A 17,177-nucleotide genomic window follows, 5' to 3' on the forward strand; every position below is an offset into this window, starting at 1 on the left:
ATCGTCAGGAATATGTACATAGGCGATAGAACCAAAAATGCGGACATGTGACAAGTCCAGCTTCTTTCCGAAGAACTTCTCATGCGGAGTTATATCGTGTACTCCCGAGGTTGTGCACCTATTCATGAGATATACAGCCATATTTGCCGCTTCTCCCCAATATGATTTCGGTAGGTTCTTCTCGTTCATCATGGCTCGTGCAACTTCTACTACATGGCAATTTTTGCGCTCTGCTTCGCCGTTTTGCTGAGGCGTGTGTCGACATGAGAACTCTTGTCGGATTCCTTCTTTTCAGAGATACACCATAAATTCATCCAAAAAATATTCTTTGCCTCCCTCTAATCGAAGACAGCGTACATGCCGACCCGTAGTTTTTTCGACTTCGGCTTTGAATGTCTGGAAGTGCCTAAACACTTCACTCTTCTGCTTCGTCGGATAGATCCAGGTGTTCCTGGAGAAGTCTTCGATGAACATGACATAGTATCGGGATCCGCCGAATGTTGTTGTCTGGGCTAGTCCCCACACATCTGAATGTACAACATCCATGATCCCTTTGCTCACATTCCACTCTTTAGGGAATGGGTGATGGCATTGCTTTCCAAACTGACATGCTTCGCATACACCTGTAATCTCCTTCGCTGTAAAGTTTGGGAGTCTGATTATAACTCCTTTCGATTGCATGTTCTGGAGCTTCTGGAGATTGATGTGGCCGATTCTCTTGTGCCACAGTTTTAAGTCGGTTTCGACTTTCTGGCCCTTTGCGTACATGGATGACTTTACCTCGCTCGATTCGAGGATGAACATACGGCCTTCTCGCCGACGTGAGCTATGACTTGATTGCCTTTTTCAATGAAGCATCTGTCATTATTGAAGCATACTTCCATTCCTTGTTCGACAATCTAGCCAATTGAGACCAGGTTTTTCGTAATGGTGGGGACATGCAGCACGTTCTTGAGGTAGGTTTGTTTGCCGTCGTTTCCGAATGGGACATTCCCAATATGCTGTATTGGGTGAGTCGTGTCATCTCCTATTTCGACATATCCGGGACGTTTGGGCTTCCGTAGTTCCCAAAACCAATCTTCATGGGACGTCATGTGATTGGAGGCTCCCGAATCGACAAAACCATACGTTGTTCTGAGTGGAAACGGTAGTTGACCCAAGTGCGGACATTGAGTGCGCTTCGTGCTTCATTATGAACATTCCGCCGTGGTCGCCGTAGTCGGAGTTCGTGCCATAATTTGTTAGTTGTTGGCCTTGCTCACGCTTCTTCTTCTAACACTCCTCTTCATAGTGGTCGGGTTTTCCGTAGTACCTGCACTCAACTGGGTTCCTACGGTTGCTTGGTCCGACGTGATGACTCCCCCTTCCGCCGAACTCTCTGGGGTCGTTTCTGTCTGCTTGCCATTGGTGGGAGTTAAGTTGTCGTGCCTTTCGACGCCGGATCGTTTCCGTGAGTCGGGTGGGAACCACTGAGGTTTTGTACTAGGAGAAAAGAAAATTCTAAGGCAATGAAGAATATGAAATATGTTGTAAGAAAGAAAGATATGAAAAGCTCGTGAATCCCACGAGTATAGTGTATTAGTGAGTACTCAGATTAAGAGAGAAAAACAATTAGCAAATTTGTGAATCCCACGATTATATTATATTAATCCACCCTTGTAAAATAAGCAACAACCCCCATACATCTTTCTCTCCTCCTTATATAAGGATGGAAGAGGCTAGGCATAGCTTCATGCTTTTTCTAAAGTGTTCATGCACACTAAATGTGCATGAGTTGCCTTTTTACACGATGCTTTTATTTCCTAAATATAGTGCTCATCCTCGCTAGATGTGCATGAGTCATTTTTTATTAGTGTACATTTTTCTTATATAAATAAAGTTTTCACGCATTCTAGAAAATGCATGACTTACCTTTTAATAAAGGTAGGCGTAAATAAAGGTCCTATATGTATTAAATCTATATTTAAAACACTTATGATAAGTTAGTACAATGGTAAGGTTGGGGTTTGTCTTTGTGGAGGTATAGGGTTCAAATCTTGCCCTATGCATGTAATAAATATTTTTAATATTTTATTTTATTTATTATACGTACTTTAAATCGGATATAGTATTTTATATATTTCACATAGTGTGTGATTCACACTACGACACTCGCCCCCTCCGAACCCGCACATCCTTCGGTATGTGCCGAAGTCCCCGATGCTTGCTATTCACCTTCATCCGAAGCTTCCTCCGATTCTCCCCTTAAGTCGACTATGAGTTGTAATCCACTTTCTTCGCTTACCGCATCACCGCGATCTTCATCTGATTGCTCCTTCTTGTCGGTCTTGTCTAGGATCACATAGGGTTCTTCATCAGTCCGCTTCTTGAAAATCTTCACCCGTTTCCCGGCTATAGGCATTCGTAGCATCGTTCCATCCAACTCGAATAGTCGGTAAGTTTCGTTGTCGAAAACTTTCCGAACCTCGTATGGCCCGAACCACCTTTTCGCGAACTTCCGCATCATTGTATGTTGATGATCCAAACTACTGTCGTAGACAATCACCCAATCTCCTTCTTCAATCTTCCGCGGTCGTAGTCGGTGCTTTGTGTCGAACCGGCTTTTATTCCGAAATCGCACTTCTTGTTGTTGGCGTATTGCTTCCGCTATGTCTTCCGGTCTTCCCTCCAGTTGTCGTATCCGGACCACTAGTAGTTCTTCCCGGCTCATCTCTTCCTTCCACGGTAGCACTGTCCATGTCGCGATCGCGGTTTCCGTTGGCATTACCGATGCTTGTCCGGACATGAGTTTTGCCGGCATGTAACCGGTTATGGAGCTATGCATCGTCCGATTCGCCCATAGTGCATACAGAAGCATCTGTGGCCAATCCTTCACCCTTCCATCGCATGCCTTCGCAAGTGCTTTGACGATCAGACTATGTCCTCTTTCATTCTTCCCGTTGGCTTCCGGATTGTATGCCGTTGTCAGTGTTAACCGAACTCCATGTTTGGTGAAGAATTCCTTAGCTTTATCAGAGTCGAGTTCTCCCCAATCCGCAATCACTTGTCCTACACACCCGTACTTGCAAAACACTTCTTCCAAAAGGAATTGGCATACCGCAGAACACGTTTTCCTTCGTAGCGCCCGACCTTCTACTTGGTTTGTGAGATCTTCCCGAGCTAACACCAAGTACTTCTTTTGTCCGATCTCGGTTGGCATGGCTACAATATCGACCATCCATTTGAAGGTGATTGTCGGTGAGAATGTCGGATGTAACTCGTCTCAGTGTTGAACTCCGGAGTAGATTTGACACTTCTCGCAGCTTTCTGTGAACTCCGCTATATCTTTGTACATGTTCTTCCACCAATATTTTTGTTTGATTTTCACAAAAGTTGTCCACGTTCCTCGATGTCCAGCCCAATCGGATTTGTGAAATTCGGACATTATCCGGTTTCGTTGCTCTTTCGTCCCGACTACCCGAAGTGGTATGCCATCCGGTCTTTTCGGCTCCCTCCATATTAATCCATTTTTCAAGAAGAACTTTTGGACTTGCCGCTTCTTACTTCGGATCTCGGCTCTCTTCTCTTTATTGTCCGATTATTCCTCGATTTCTTGTATCGCTTTCCCAATCAACAAGCTTTCTCCCTCGAATTCTCGGATTACGTTCACCCAGCATATGTGCTCCGAAGCAAAGTAGTCTTCAGAAACTTCTTCATTATCGGATTCGGTTATGTCATCTCCGAACCGCACCCTTGATAGCATATCCGCTACCGCGTTGTCTTTTCCGGAGATGAGATGTGTCGTACCTCCGGATTAAGTGACTTAACATATGCAATCCACCTTAGCATAGCCACATCCGGTATCGTGCAACACCGCATCATCCCGAGTATCGGAAGACAATCCGTTTCGATCACTACTTCGGCTCCGATCAAATAAACCTGATCCGATTTGATTGCCGACACGACTCCCCATAATTCTCTTTTGACTTGTGCATAACCGTGTTGCCTTTCGTTGAGAACCTTTGCTCCGAATCGGATCGGATATCGCGAACCATCCGAATCGGCTTGATTAATGACCCATCCGATTCCAATTGGACTTGTGTCAACCGTTACTATGATCGGTCGGTCATAGTTCGGCTTCTTTAGTGCTTTTGCCCTCCGTAGTGATTCTTGTTGGTATGCTCTGGTTTCCATTCAAACTTCTTACCCTTCCGCAACAAGTGATAGAGTGGGTCCGCAATATGTGCATAGTGCGGAATCCATATGTGGTAGAATGCACACGCTCCGAGAAACCTTCGGACTTCGGATTGTGACTCGCATATTTCTTTCATCACTTGAATCGCATCGATCTTGGTCGGTGACGGTCTTCGGCCGTAGGGCCCACATAGATGTCCGACTACCAATATCTCTTCTTCCCCAAATTCTGATTTCTCCCCGGAAAGTGTTAGGTGCACATCTTCTAACTTTCGAAGCACTTTCTCGCAATCGCGAATATGGTCGACTACGAACTGTCGGCATCCCCGATCATCCATAGTCTCATCTTTTTCTTCCACCGTGCATCCTTTTATCGGAATGTCATCTAGGAACGACATCATTATCTCCTGAATGCAGTCCCAGAGCACCTTGTTCATTGCATTCATCATATGTGCGACCGAGTTTGTTGCGCCTTGTGGTAGTGTGCACATACGGACTAATCCTATCGGTGTCCGCATGGTAGTGATGTCTCGGCTCTCCATGGCTAGTTGGAATTGGTCATATCTGGAGTATAGGTCCCCGATGGAGTATATCGCGCGACCGGCAAAGGCTTCCGCAAATTCGTCCACTATCGGACCGACTCCGGAGTTCCGGATCGTGACCTTGTTCACCGGTTGCAAATCTTGAATAAATCGGAGTGACCCATTCTTCTTCAGAACTGTAAACCATCGATTTGAGTACGAAGCATTTGATGGCTCTAGAATCCCCATCGCCACCTTCTCCTTGAGCAAGTCGATGACTTTCGGAATATGCGCCCGTGGCACCGAAATCGGCTTCAAGTTCCACTGCACATGGTCAATCGTGAAGATCACCATCGGCTCCACTATCTTCGGATCAACGCACCCTATCTCCCTTGATGTGAATGCGAACGCTTTGCCATGTTGCTCCAACATCTCAAAAACCATTCTTCTTCTTTTTGTAAGAGGAAACCACCTCCACCGATACGAAGTTTCTTCCGGGTCTCATTCGTGAAGCCATGTCCGATATCCACGGACTTCCTAAGTGTCGAATCTCCCGAGACTTCTTTCCTCTTTTGTTCGCTATCGGCGAGTAGTGCTCCCGCGTCTGGTTTCACCTTCTTCTCCACGGTCTTGTATTTCGTACTTACCATTGCTTCTTCTTTGCGGAGCGCATCCGGCCCCATTTTCATAATGATCTTGTACATCTCGACCGATTCCACCGGGACTACCCGGTCTCCCTGTCTTGTATCTTTCGCGAGCTCTTCAAGCCGTTGTAGCGTGCTCCCATAGAACACTTCTTTGACTATTCCCACGATTTCTTCATCTTCTTTTATTATTGATGCCGACCGTACCTTATCCACCACTTTTCGGTATTCTTTCTTCATTCCTCCGGTTATGGCTGTGTACGTAGATGCCCCATCCGAACCAATTCGTACTTGTTTTGCTCCGAGAGTTTTCTTCCTGTGTGGGGTATCAGGGCTTCTCAGACTATCACTTCCGCCCTCCACAACAGTCCACTCTAAAAATCCATCTTTGTTTGGGACAAGAGCTCTCTCTTGTTCCTTTCATGATTTGTCGGCACCGTTAGGAATTGGACGGATTTCCCTCCGTTTTGGCTCCGAATTCGTGCAAAAGCCGCACCGCTATCGAGCACCTTCGTCTCCATCCGTGATGTCGTGATAAAGGGTTGCCCGAGGATCACGGAGTGTGAGACCTCGTCTTGTACGAAGAAATTTTGGTCGATCTCGACATCCCCGATCTTCACCGTCACATCCGAACAAGCCGCAAATAGATCTTCCGTTGCTTTAGTGGCTGCCCGGATCTTCCATCCATGGTTAGTGTTTATAGGCCACTTCCCCTTCCGGTAGAACTCCTTGGACATCAAATTGATCTCCAATCCGTGATCAATCAATGCTAGCACGGGCTCTTTGATGTTGCCAATTCGGACCGGAGTCTCCGTAGTTGTACGTGCCCAGTGGGGCCTTGTGTAGTGGGAGTTCGGTATTTCGTCCTCCACTTCGGTGTCATTCATTAAAACGGTATTTGCAATAACTCTTGGAGCATTTTCCTCCGTACTTTGTCTTTTTCTCTTCACGAGATCCACAAGAAGATCATGGAACTCCTTCGCTATTCCGAGTAATTCCCGAAGTGAAAATTCTACCCGGCTATCGAGGATTCTCTCTTCGAACACCTTTTTCAAGTCTGTTTGTTGTTTGATGTCTGAGGCGAGCTTGAATGCCGGAATCGCCTTTTCTTTTCCCTTCCCTCCGGAGTTCCAACTTTCCGGTGTCTTTGATGGTCTGGCCGCATCATCCGTGCGCCGTCGTTTTTCATCCACATACACTTCATGCAATTGACATAGGGCGTATACGCTATTCTTATCGACGGGGCACTCCCATCCCGTAGCTTCTAGGATGCCTTCCGTGGTGCTTCGGATCTTGTTGGAGTCGGTTTTCTCAGTGTTTTCTAGCATTTCCGGTCAAAAAGACACATTTGCTCCCGATGACTCCCCGACACGTATTCCCGCGGTTGTCGGGTAATTGCTCTTTGCCGCTATTTCCTTCTCTAGGACCTTCTTCATGCTGCCTTTTCGGAAGTTCGGTCGGAGTGGCTTCCGAGAGTCCATCGAATGAATCCGATTTCCCTCGTAGTAGATAAGATCCCGTCATAGCGCTTCCTTGTGCTTGTCGCAATCCCTCCGATCATATTCAGTGCTATCGCACCATATGCACCGACGGTCCATATACTTGGAACTTGTGGGACGGTCATCTGACTTCTTCACCATCGCAATTTTTAGATTCTCCATCTCCTTCAGCAACTGCTCCACCGTAGTTGCGTCGATTCCCTTCTCGGTCGTAGTTTCCCGAGCCCGTTGTCGTGACGATTTTTGGCTACGGTGTGAAACCGAGTGAGACGAATAAACCAAGGATGTGCAACATTGCACATGCACTTAGCAAATAAACCTAAGGCCTAGTGGCACTTGAGTTTATATAGAGGGGTGCAAGCAAGGTTTGAACCTTGCACATCTAAGATACAAGATGATTGCCTTACTATTAGGACAACTATCATATAGTGTAGATTTTATGTATTTCCTTTTTATATACGAATTATGGATGAAACAACCATAGAAAACCATGTGCACAAAACCATGGTTCTAAACCCATGGTTTGTGCATGACATAAGCAAAACCGTGTGCACAAAACCATGGTTTTGTGCATGTCACAAGCATGGAAAGACCTATAAAAGCCTCTAGTTGGGCTTGTGTAAGGGGGGCTCAATATGTGATATCACCAACACCATTATCATCAATATAATTATATTTGTCTTTATCTTCTTCATATTTTTCTACTTCTCAAGTGTACAATCTTTCTTCTTCTCAAGTAAACCAATTTCATCTAATCTTACATTGATCTTCATCTCTTCGATAATTCTGCAAACATCCTCCCCAGTCCAAGACCCCGGTGGTCGCTCGAGTAGCACACACATGCGCGAATCTTCGCGACATCGCGGTTGATGGTCTTCCGATCCGGATCTCGGTTTCGGAATTGGTTCTGAAACCCTCTTTTCGTTGTTGGCAAGCCATTGCCCCCTCTTTGTGTATCGTGCGACGATATCCCGCACGATTTCCCATGTTTCAGTAAGGCCACTCTCGGTAGTCATGTCCTCTAGAAGCACTCCAAGATCCTTCTGGTCCCGGACGTCTATGGCTCGTAAGAACATGATAACTTTGTCTGGTGCAAGGATAGCTTGATCTCTCACAGACAACCTCCCGAACCGACTTTCGAATGTCGAAAACACATCGAGGACCTTCATCCCCTTGTTCGGTGTTTCCACCCAATCCTCGAATCCTCTCCATGTTGCCTTGGAGGATTCCTCGATAGCGAACGTGGTCTTTAGCGCCTCTTCAAACGCTTCCCACATCGGATTTTGTTGTCGTAGCCCATGGATACTTGCTTGAAGCCATCGGTAGCCACCCGGTTGAAGTATGTCACTTGCAGTCCTTCCGAAATCCCGCACCGTAGCATTTCCGCCTTGTAGTCCCGAAGATAGCGTGATACGTCCTTTCCGTTGAATTGCCCGATCCGTTGCACGAGCCGCTCTACTGCCACCGCTATCTCCGACATCGCACGTTGTTCTTGAAGCACCCGCTCGAACATCATCATCATGTTGTTAGCCTCCGGTTGATTTTCCATCTCCTTGCCACCCGTTTTCACGTCGGGTTCCACACTTGTGTCGTGCCTTTCGGCGCCGGATCGTTTGTGTGAATCAGGTGGGAACCACTGAGGTTTTGTACTAGGAGAAAAGAAAATTCTAAGGAAATGAAGAATATGAAATATGTTGTAAGAAAGAAAGATATGAAAAGCTCGTGAATCCCACGAGTATAGTGTATTAGTGAGTACTCAGATTAAGAGAGAAAAACAGTTAGCAAATTCGTGAATCCCACGATTATATTATATTAATCCACCCTTGTAAAATAAGCAACAACCCCCATACATCTTTCTCTCCTCCTTATATAAGGATGGAAGAGGCTAAGCATAGCTTCATGCTTTTTCTAAAGTGTTCATGCACACTAAATGTGCATGAGTTGCCTTTTTACACTATGCTTTTATTTCCTAAATATAGTGCTCATGCTTGCTAGATATGCACGAGTCATTTTTTATTGGTGTACATTTTTCTTATAAATAAAGTATTCATGCATTCTAGAAAATGCATGACTTACTTTTTAATAAAGGTAGACGTAAATAAAGGTCTTATACGTATTAAATCTATATTTAGAACACTTAGGATAAGTTAGTACAATGGTAAGGTTGGGGTTTGTCTTCGTGGGGGTACAGGGTTTGAATCTTGCCCTATGCACGTTGTCGTACCTTTCGGCTCTGGATCGTTGCATGAGTCGGGTGGGAACCACCAGGGTTTTGGACTAGGAGGAAGAAGAATTTGAGACGATTATAATTATGAGTAGATTATTAGAAACTTGTGAATCCCACAAGTATAATGTATTTTATTGATTAATATTTATGTAAGAATATGTATTTAGATTGATAGAGAAAGATATAGAAATCTTGTGAATCCCATGAGTATAGTTTATTAATTGGTGTTTTAAGAAATATATCCAATTTCCCAAATATTTCACACACCTATTACATTGTGCTCCCCATCCTTATGTAGTGATGAGGGAGTCTTAGGAATCCATGCTTCTTCTTCTTTTCTCTAACTATAGACTCCATGCTTTTCCTATAGATAGACTCTATGCTTTATCTAATGTGATTATGCTTTTTCTAACTTGTGCATTTTTTATCAACTATAGCGTTCATGCACGCTAGATGTGCATGCGTAGCTTTTTCTTTTGGCATGCGTTTTTCTTTTAACTAAAGTTTATCTTACGTGAACTTACTTTTTTTATGTGTGACATCTACTTTTTAATATGAATAAAATGCTAGTGTAATGGTAAGACATTACATTATTAACATGGAGGTGCAAGGTTTGAATCTTGCCCTATGCATGTTATATATATTTTAATATTTTCTACTATTTATTCATATTTATTAAATCGGTACTTTATAAGTTTTTCACGTAGTGTACAAAATACACTACGACAACGTAATAAATATTTTTAATATTTTATTTTATTTATTATACGTACTTTAAATCGGATATAGTATTTTACATATTTCACGTAGTGTGTGATTCACACTACGACAACGCTCCTGGTTGTGTCGGCCTTGGCCGAATCGACCTCTCCTTCTGTGGCTTTGTCCTCTTCCTCCATCGAATTCGAATATAGCATTTGTCCGTCATGTGTGTTGTTCCTTTGATGCACGTGATTCTCTTCAACCAACAACAATGATTGGAGATCAAAAAAGGAGGGAGGATTCTCTCTCGCAAGAACGGTTGATCTTATTGCGTGAAAGCGTGGTGCCAAGCCACCGAGGCATATCTGCACCATTTCTTCGTCGTCAATGCTAACATTGATCGATCCAAGGGCATCGCACAACTCCTTGATCTTTAAGGTGTAGTTGTTGATTGACATGTCCCTTTGTTGAAGATTGTTCAGCTCCTATCGAAGTTGGAGATTTCGTGCGGCCGTATTGGCTTCAAAAATCTTCTTGAGGTTTTCCCACGCCTGCTTCGGCGTTTTTGCCTCTCGAATGTAGCCAAGCATGTGATCATGAACGCATGATGCAAGGCAATACAGCACACGGCTTGCAGCCTGCTCCCAAGCGGGATAGTCGACGTGTGTTGGGTTGGGGTGTGATTCGTGAGTTCCTTCGATGTAGCTCCAATAGCCTTGTCCGACAAGATATTGATGCATCTTGTATTCCCAAGATGCAAAGTTCGTTTTGTCGAGCTTCTCGGTAGGAAGGGTGCTTCCCATTTGAGTATTCATGGTGATTTCTTCTCTGTCGATGGGCCGGTTCTATTGATCGTCTGCATGCAGCACAACACAGTCGAAAATGCTTGATCAGGCAACCACACGCTCTGATACCATGTGAAGAAAAGAGGAGGCAAGAGTTTTGTAATGCAACAGAAGATGAGTGTGTGTGTGTGTCTCAAGACAGAGAGAGAGAGAGAGAGAGAGAGAGAGAGAGAGAGAGAGAGACAAACTGTATATTAACCAAAATTACATCAAGCATAAAACATCCAACAATAACTAAGTTACAATGCGTTGGTTTATATACCAACTAAGCTAGGGCAAGTGCCCTTTCTACTATTTACAAAACTAGCCCAACATGTCCATGAGCTAGTGTGAAACCTATCTATGGGAAGTTGAGTTCGACTCTCAACAGGATCGCATGTCAGAATTGGGTTTCTTCGTGTGTCGGTAAAGTGCTTTGGAGGGAACTCATAGAAAAAGAGGTACTAGTTTGAGCTCTATCCAAAGCAAGGACACAGTCGACTACTTGCTCGATTGTTTGTTGTGAGTCGGTTAAGGCTAAAATCGTGTGAAAAGGCTCCCGTAGACCTGCAAGGAATGTGTTGTGTCCTTTAGATGATTTGCGGACACATCATGAGCGAGTTGGCGATAAAGATCCTGGAAGTGTGTCATGAACTGGATACCGTTTCATTTGGCTACTGTGCGATTGCGTAGAACTGTCGGAGTAGTTCTCACTTGGGTATCTCTCGATGGAATAATTCGAGGAATCAATTGCAGACGTCTTGAAACATCACAAATTCTCCTAGGTCATGCTAGGAATACCATCGAGGGTCAATGTGAACTCCGTGATTTTGGACGAGTCTGCCTCGGCAGCAGTCAGATGCTTGCGTCGAGTGGTTGGCTTGCCATGTCGACAAGAAGGTTTTGATGTGTGATTCTGCATCGGGGCCATCCCTGTGATGCTAATACAGATACACCTTGGACAAACACCCTCGAGTAATCGGGTCACTGATTCTAATTGGTCACGCTCTCTCTAAATATAGATCTTGAATCTAAACGTATTCACTCTAGCTCGAAATAAGGATATCTTCTGTCTCCCTTCCCTTCTGCTACTTTATGATTTATATAGCCTTCTCTATTCTTGGCGTGCTTCAACTACTTTCTCCTAATCTTCGACTTATGTCTCGGCTACTGTATTTCAGTTACTTTCCCCCTTGGCTGGTAGTGCTTAGGTCGTTTCCTCTTTTCACGCTTGTCCTACTCATCCCCTTTCATACATCACTTTTACGATCCTTTTTCACACCTTTGTTCTTATTTGTCGCACGGATAACAGTGTTCACACACATCACTACTGAAATATCTAAACAAAAATGAGTTCATCAAAGAAGAGTGCCTCGACATTCAACATGGATGAATTCATCAGAATGGCATATTAGGGCTTAAAAGTGAACTAGGAGAAGTTGCCAATAGTAAAACCCGAAAGAAGATGACAAAGGACGTACTCGTGAGTCGAACATCATCATGAAAGAGGAGCATGATAAATAAGAAGCACCTTTCATAAAAGAGGATGTATGATATGAAGAGATGGTTGAAGGGGAAGGACTTGAACGTAATGCTTTCTTGACATGTAAATGTAAAGGGGAAGGAAGAAAATCTGAAGAAATGGAGAAGGGTGCATATAAGACATGTTGATGTAGTTCAAAGAGTTTGAGTGTTTAGACAATGGCAGGAATGCCTTCTTTGAAGCTTCAACCACAAGCTTTATCAAAATTGAGGATAAGAAGAAGAAAGCTACAATGATGTTCCAAATGATGTAATGTCGAGCATCTTTGAAACATTGTTCCTTGAAGTTGATCGGAAACTAATTGATGAGAATGAAAGGAGTGGTCTTGCACGAGTTTGATACTCTCCTTCCATTTCGCCTCATTCTTCTCATGAGCTTCGTCCCATGAGCTCGGTATATCAACTATTTCTTCTTCAACTTCACTCCATTGTGGAAACATTCTTCCGTTTAAGTAATATTCATGGTAAGACGCATTGTTGCCATGATGCACGAACGTGTGGTACTCAAGCGGGACGGCGGGGGATCTGAACTAAGGAGGGCATGGTGTTGTACGAGAAGACCTTTAAACCCCCTTTGCAGTTGGGTTGCCTTTTGTAATCACATCTTTCAAGAAATAGCTCTTCCACAAATCTAGGCTCGAGGAACTTCGAGTCGAGGAAATATTAGACTAGAGACATGGAAATCCTTCTCCTTTCGACGGCACCGCGATTTGATCTTGCTCTACAACAATTCCTTTATACATGCACATATATGAATGCATTGATATATGTTTTGCCAACTATTCCGGATCAAAGTCATGATGAGCAAAGGACAAGAGATGAACAAGAAGAATGGAATAGGAGTTGTTAACCATATTGACCACCCCAAGCGAAGGACGAGAGACAAACATAAAATATCACTAGTGTCCCATATTGGCGAATATTACCGTTATCCTACGACATGGTTGTTGAAATAGTGAAATGGAAGAAGTGAGCATAACAACCTCACCAATAGAGTCTCTATAGCATCTCAAGATGTTGTAAGGAATTGGGATAGCTAATCCCCTTTAAATTCAACACCTAAGGATCAGAAATGGTTCGAGCAAAACTATGATTTGGTGGAGCGACCACACTTTGTTCTATTGTTTAACCCAATAATTGAAACTTATCACATGTATAGTTAAGAATATTTGCATTTTTGTAGAGAACCAAGTGTAATGTCCTTTCCGTGGCATAAACATGTGCTTGTTATTCTTCTTCATGGCTTGTTTGAGTACCATTTGTTTCATGGCTTATTTAACATGGTTTTGGTTCCTGACACTTTTGATTCCATATGCCAACAACGTTTCCTACTCATGCTATGTGAGCCCTTTAGGATTGATGTAAAAATGAAGTCATTTTGAGGATCCAACTATTTGGATTATAGATTGTTGAACATTTTTTCCACTTATATATATATATAGATTATCTCTTCATTCGAGAAGTCATTTGGTACACGAAGTCCTATTTCCGCCATTTCTAACCTAGAAAAGTTGGGCAACGTTGTTTGCAACATTTGAGCCATGTGCAAGGATAGTGAGTGTGTCCCGATAGTTCCGTCGCGCTTTGTATTGCATCATCTTAAGCAGCAACATATTGTCGGCAAAACCACATTACGTATATATCATAGATGGTGCAATGATATAGAAGCATGATGGGATGGTTAGTGGTAGTGGTAGTGCGTGCGTGTGTGTGTGTCATGATGGGCGAATGAATAGATGGAATACAAAAAGAGTAGAAATGGAAAAGTGTAGTGTATCAGTGTTTGTCCCACATAGAGAGGACGGAGAGTAAGGGAGCTATAAATAAAGGGCTGTGAGCAGCGGCTGAACATACTTACCTGGGCGGGGTCTATCGGTGATCAGCAAGGCCGATGGCTTAGGGCCGGCGCCTCCATTGCACAGCCGGAGGGGCTGTTTACCCTAGCATCTCCCCAATGTGGGAGAGTGCACGTCATAATTTGTGGCAGCGGGGGTTCGCGTTCGCGCGGCCCCTTTCAAAAACTCTCCAATCAAACAAGTGAGGTGCTGGTCCTTGGAAATCCTGCTGGAATGTGGTTTTACTGATAATATATATGGGAACAAGTTTGGGTGGAGCTTAGTGTGTGTGCTTGTAAACGAGTAGACTGTCAAGGCATCGGTAGAGAGGACATGTGATAAAAACATACATACACATGTATATATGTATGTATAGGGTATAGAGGAGTAGATAATATATAGATCCATGAACGTAAATATTAAATTAGGTAAACGGGAGGGGGACATGGCGAAATAGTTAAAGCGAGGCTCATGTATGTAGGCAGATGCATATATGTATATATATATATATATATCCATACACCCCTCTGATCTCATGCGACCAAATTCAATAGAATCATGGGAATACATACATCCTCCGAAAGGAAGGAAGTGCAAAGAGAATTGTGAGTAGGCTGACGGGGAGTTATATCTTGTACCAGCCCTACACTGGCCATTGCTTGTTCTCCGAGTCGTGCATATTATTTCCATTTTCTGGGCACGCCCATGACAAGCGGCATTAGTGGCCCATCCAGAGAATAGAGAGCAGTTGACTGTGAAATCTAGTTTCACCTTGCCGCGTGAATCGGACAAAGTTGGTCTCAGCACAATGCATGGGCCCGTCCCCACCCAAACAGTGGGTATTTTCCATGTGCACATCCATCATATATCCCCTTGCCATGTATATAAATATGCATTACAATAATCTGTTCCTGCGACCGACCATGGCCCCCACCCCTCAGTAACTTACTTTCCCATTCCTGGCCTCCACTCAATTCGTCCACATCCATCTAATCCCCCACTAACCAGTTGGAATGTGTACACTGCTTGTTTAGTCATATGCATGACTATAATTCAGATCTGTGTGTTTAGTCATATACTTGACTATAATTCAGATCCGACTGCATGCGAGGTTTCCAGTCAAGAAGTTCACCAGCATCCCTGTAACTGGAAGCGGCACTTCCGTCACATACTTTTGAATTAGTTGGAAAATGACTTCTAATGTCTGCAACAGATCCTACCATACATTTTAACCTTCCTTCCCAAGGAAAGTGGAGGATTTTCGATAGATTGTAGTGGGGACGCGCCTGTATGACCTCGGCGTCAGTGCTAAGCCGAGGCGACGCACGCAGCTCCCAGAAACAGCAAGCTGCCTCAGGCGAGGGCTGCCCCCATGAAAGAAATTAGGTTAATATCATGTGGCCTTATAGACCACGTATCAGATATTAAACTGATAAGAACAGATACTACACTTGATCTTAGCCAAAAGGCCGAGAAAGGTATGATTTGGTATGAGCTTCTACTTCCATACTTATAGGCTACACGTAAGCAGCCTTCCATATGTGGGATAAATCGATATAAATGTCTCTCTCTCCCTCTCTCTCTACTACTTACTTTTAACCTTATATAACCTTCCCGTCCTCTCTCTCACACGAAGCCTAGAGACATGATCCTTATGCTAGTATGCAAGATCCAACGTCAATCGCACATCATCATCGGTTTGTCTTGCATAACTCCTTATCTCGGCCGATGAATCACCATACATATACATACATTTAACAAGCGCATTGATGACAATGAATGAATACTAATAATGCCCAGAAATAAAGTAGATGAATCATACATTACAAAATCATGGAAATATTTGTTCATGTCCCATCTACCCAAGGACGTTGAGATGCATGTATTAAACTTCCTTATCGGCTCGTTTCACCACCCCATAACATAGCGTCATGCCTTATTTTCATTAAAGGGTTTAGGGTTTAGGGTCCATTCAATCATATATGCAACACATACAAACTTGTTGACATTTTTAGGTAAACATGGAGCCTTTTGGCCAAGGAGAATAATGGATTAGGAGTTCTTAACCACACCGACCACCTCGAGCAAAGTTCAAGAGAAACATAAACTACCATCAGTGTCCCATTTCACTAAATATTACCATGTGTTGTACCTTGGTTGTTGAAATAATGGATATGATGTAGAGAGTTTAACCTCGCCGATAGAGTCTCGATCACGTCTCCAAATGTCCCAATGAAGGCGGTTGCAAGTCCCCTTTGTACATGTCAACGTCGAAGGTTCCCCTTTGTGTGTGTGTGTGTGTGTGTGTGTGTGTGTGTGTGTAGCTCAACACTTAAGGCTTCGAAATGGTTCTTGCAAAACTATGGTTTGTTGGAGCATCCACACCCTTTCTATTATCCCACCCAATCCTAATCCTTGACATGATCACTTGCCTTGTTATGGGTGTTTTTCTAGACAATAAGACACCACACTTCACTTTGCCTTGCGTCATTAGGGGTCCTTTCCCTAAATAATGTTTGTCTGTTGTTCCTCCATAAGCTTCTTTAAGGACCATTTGTTTCCCATTGTCATACATGGTCGTACCCCACATCTTCTATTGCATGCCTACACCATTTTCTACTCATGTCTTGTTACTTGTTTAGGATAGATTCTATTATGTAAATAAAAAGGACATCATTTTGAGGATGCACACTTTGGATCGACTATGAACATTGTTGCACCTATATGGATGATCTCTTCATTTGAGAAATTGTTTGGTACATGGATTCCTACGTTCATCATTTGTAGCCTAGGAAAATTGTAATTATCCAACATTAGATGCATCGTTTGAGCCACATGGAATATTACCAATCTCAAATTTCTAGAGGATTAACATCTAACACCAATTTCTTGGTTAGCATGGACTACACCGCCATGTACAGTAACATGGGATATCGTTAATGTGGAACAATAACTTTGTTTCCTAATAAGTGGTATTACAACTTCCTAATCATTTGTAGAGGATTGGCATCCACCACACCAATCTGTTGGTTACCATGGATTACACAACCATGTATAATAATGGGATGTAGCGAAGATGGAACAGTGACATTATTTCTTAATAAGTGGTACTATAACTTGTTCATATTGTAGATAATACTCACTTGTTGATTAATTCCCTTGTGCTTTGGATACATGAAGATCAATCAACCGAGGAAATAATTGTGAACC

At 43.4% G+C, this 17,177-nt stretch overlaps 2 non-coding genes across 2 annotated transcripts; one reads left to right on the forward strand and one right to left on the reverse strand.

The window, feature by feature from the left end:
• The first annotated feature begins 13,982 nt into the window (after positions 1 to 13,982).
• Positions 13,983 to 14,147, forward strand: LOC147869089 (U1 spliceosomal RNA). Its single transcript, XR_015532384.1, has one exon. It is a non-coding gene; the product is annotated as a U1 spliceosomal RNA (small nuclear RNA).
• Positions 14,148 to 15,242: 1,095 nt separating this feature from the next.
• On the reverse strand, positions 15,243 to 15,449 carry LOC147869090 (U2 spliceosomal RNA). The gene has a single exon (XR_015532383.1). It is a non-coding gene; the product is annotated as a U2 spliceosomal RNA (small nuclear RNA).
• Between the last annotated feature and the right edge of the window lie 1,728 nt (positions 15,450 to 17,177).

Source organism: Azolla caroliniana, unplaced genomic scaffold, assembly GCF_043228905.1.
Source record: "Azolla caroliniana isolate FFs.n. ecotype wild unplaced genomic scaffold, voAzoCaro1.0.p SCAF_1, whole genome shotgun sequence".
Classification (NCBI taxonomy): domain Eukaryota; kingdom Viridiplantae; phylum Streptophyta; class Polypodiopsida; order Salviniales; family Salviniaceae; genus Azolla; species Azolla caroliniana.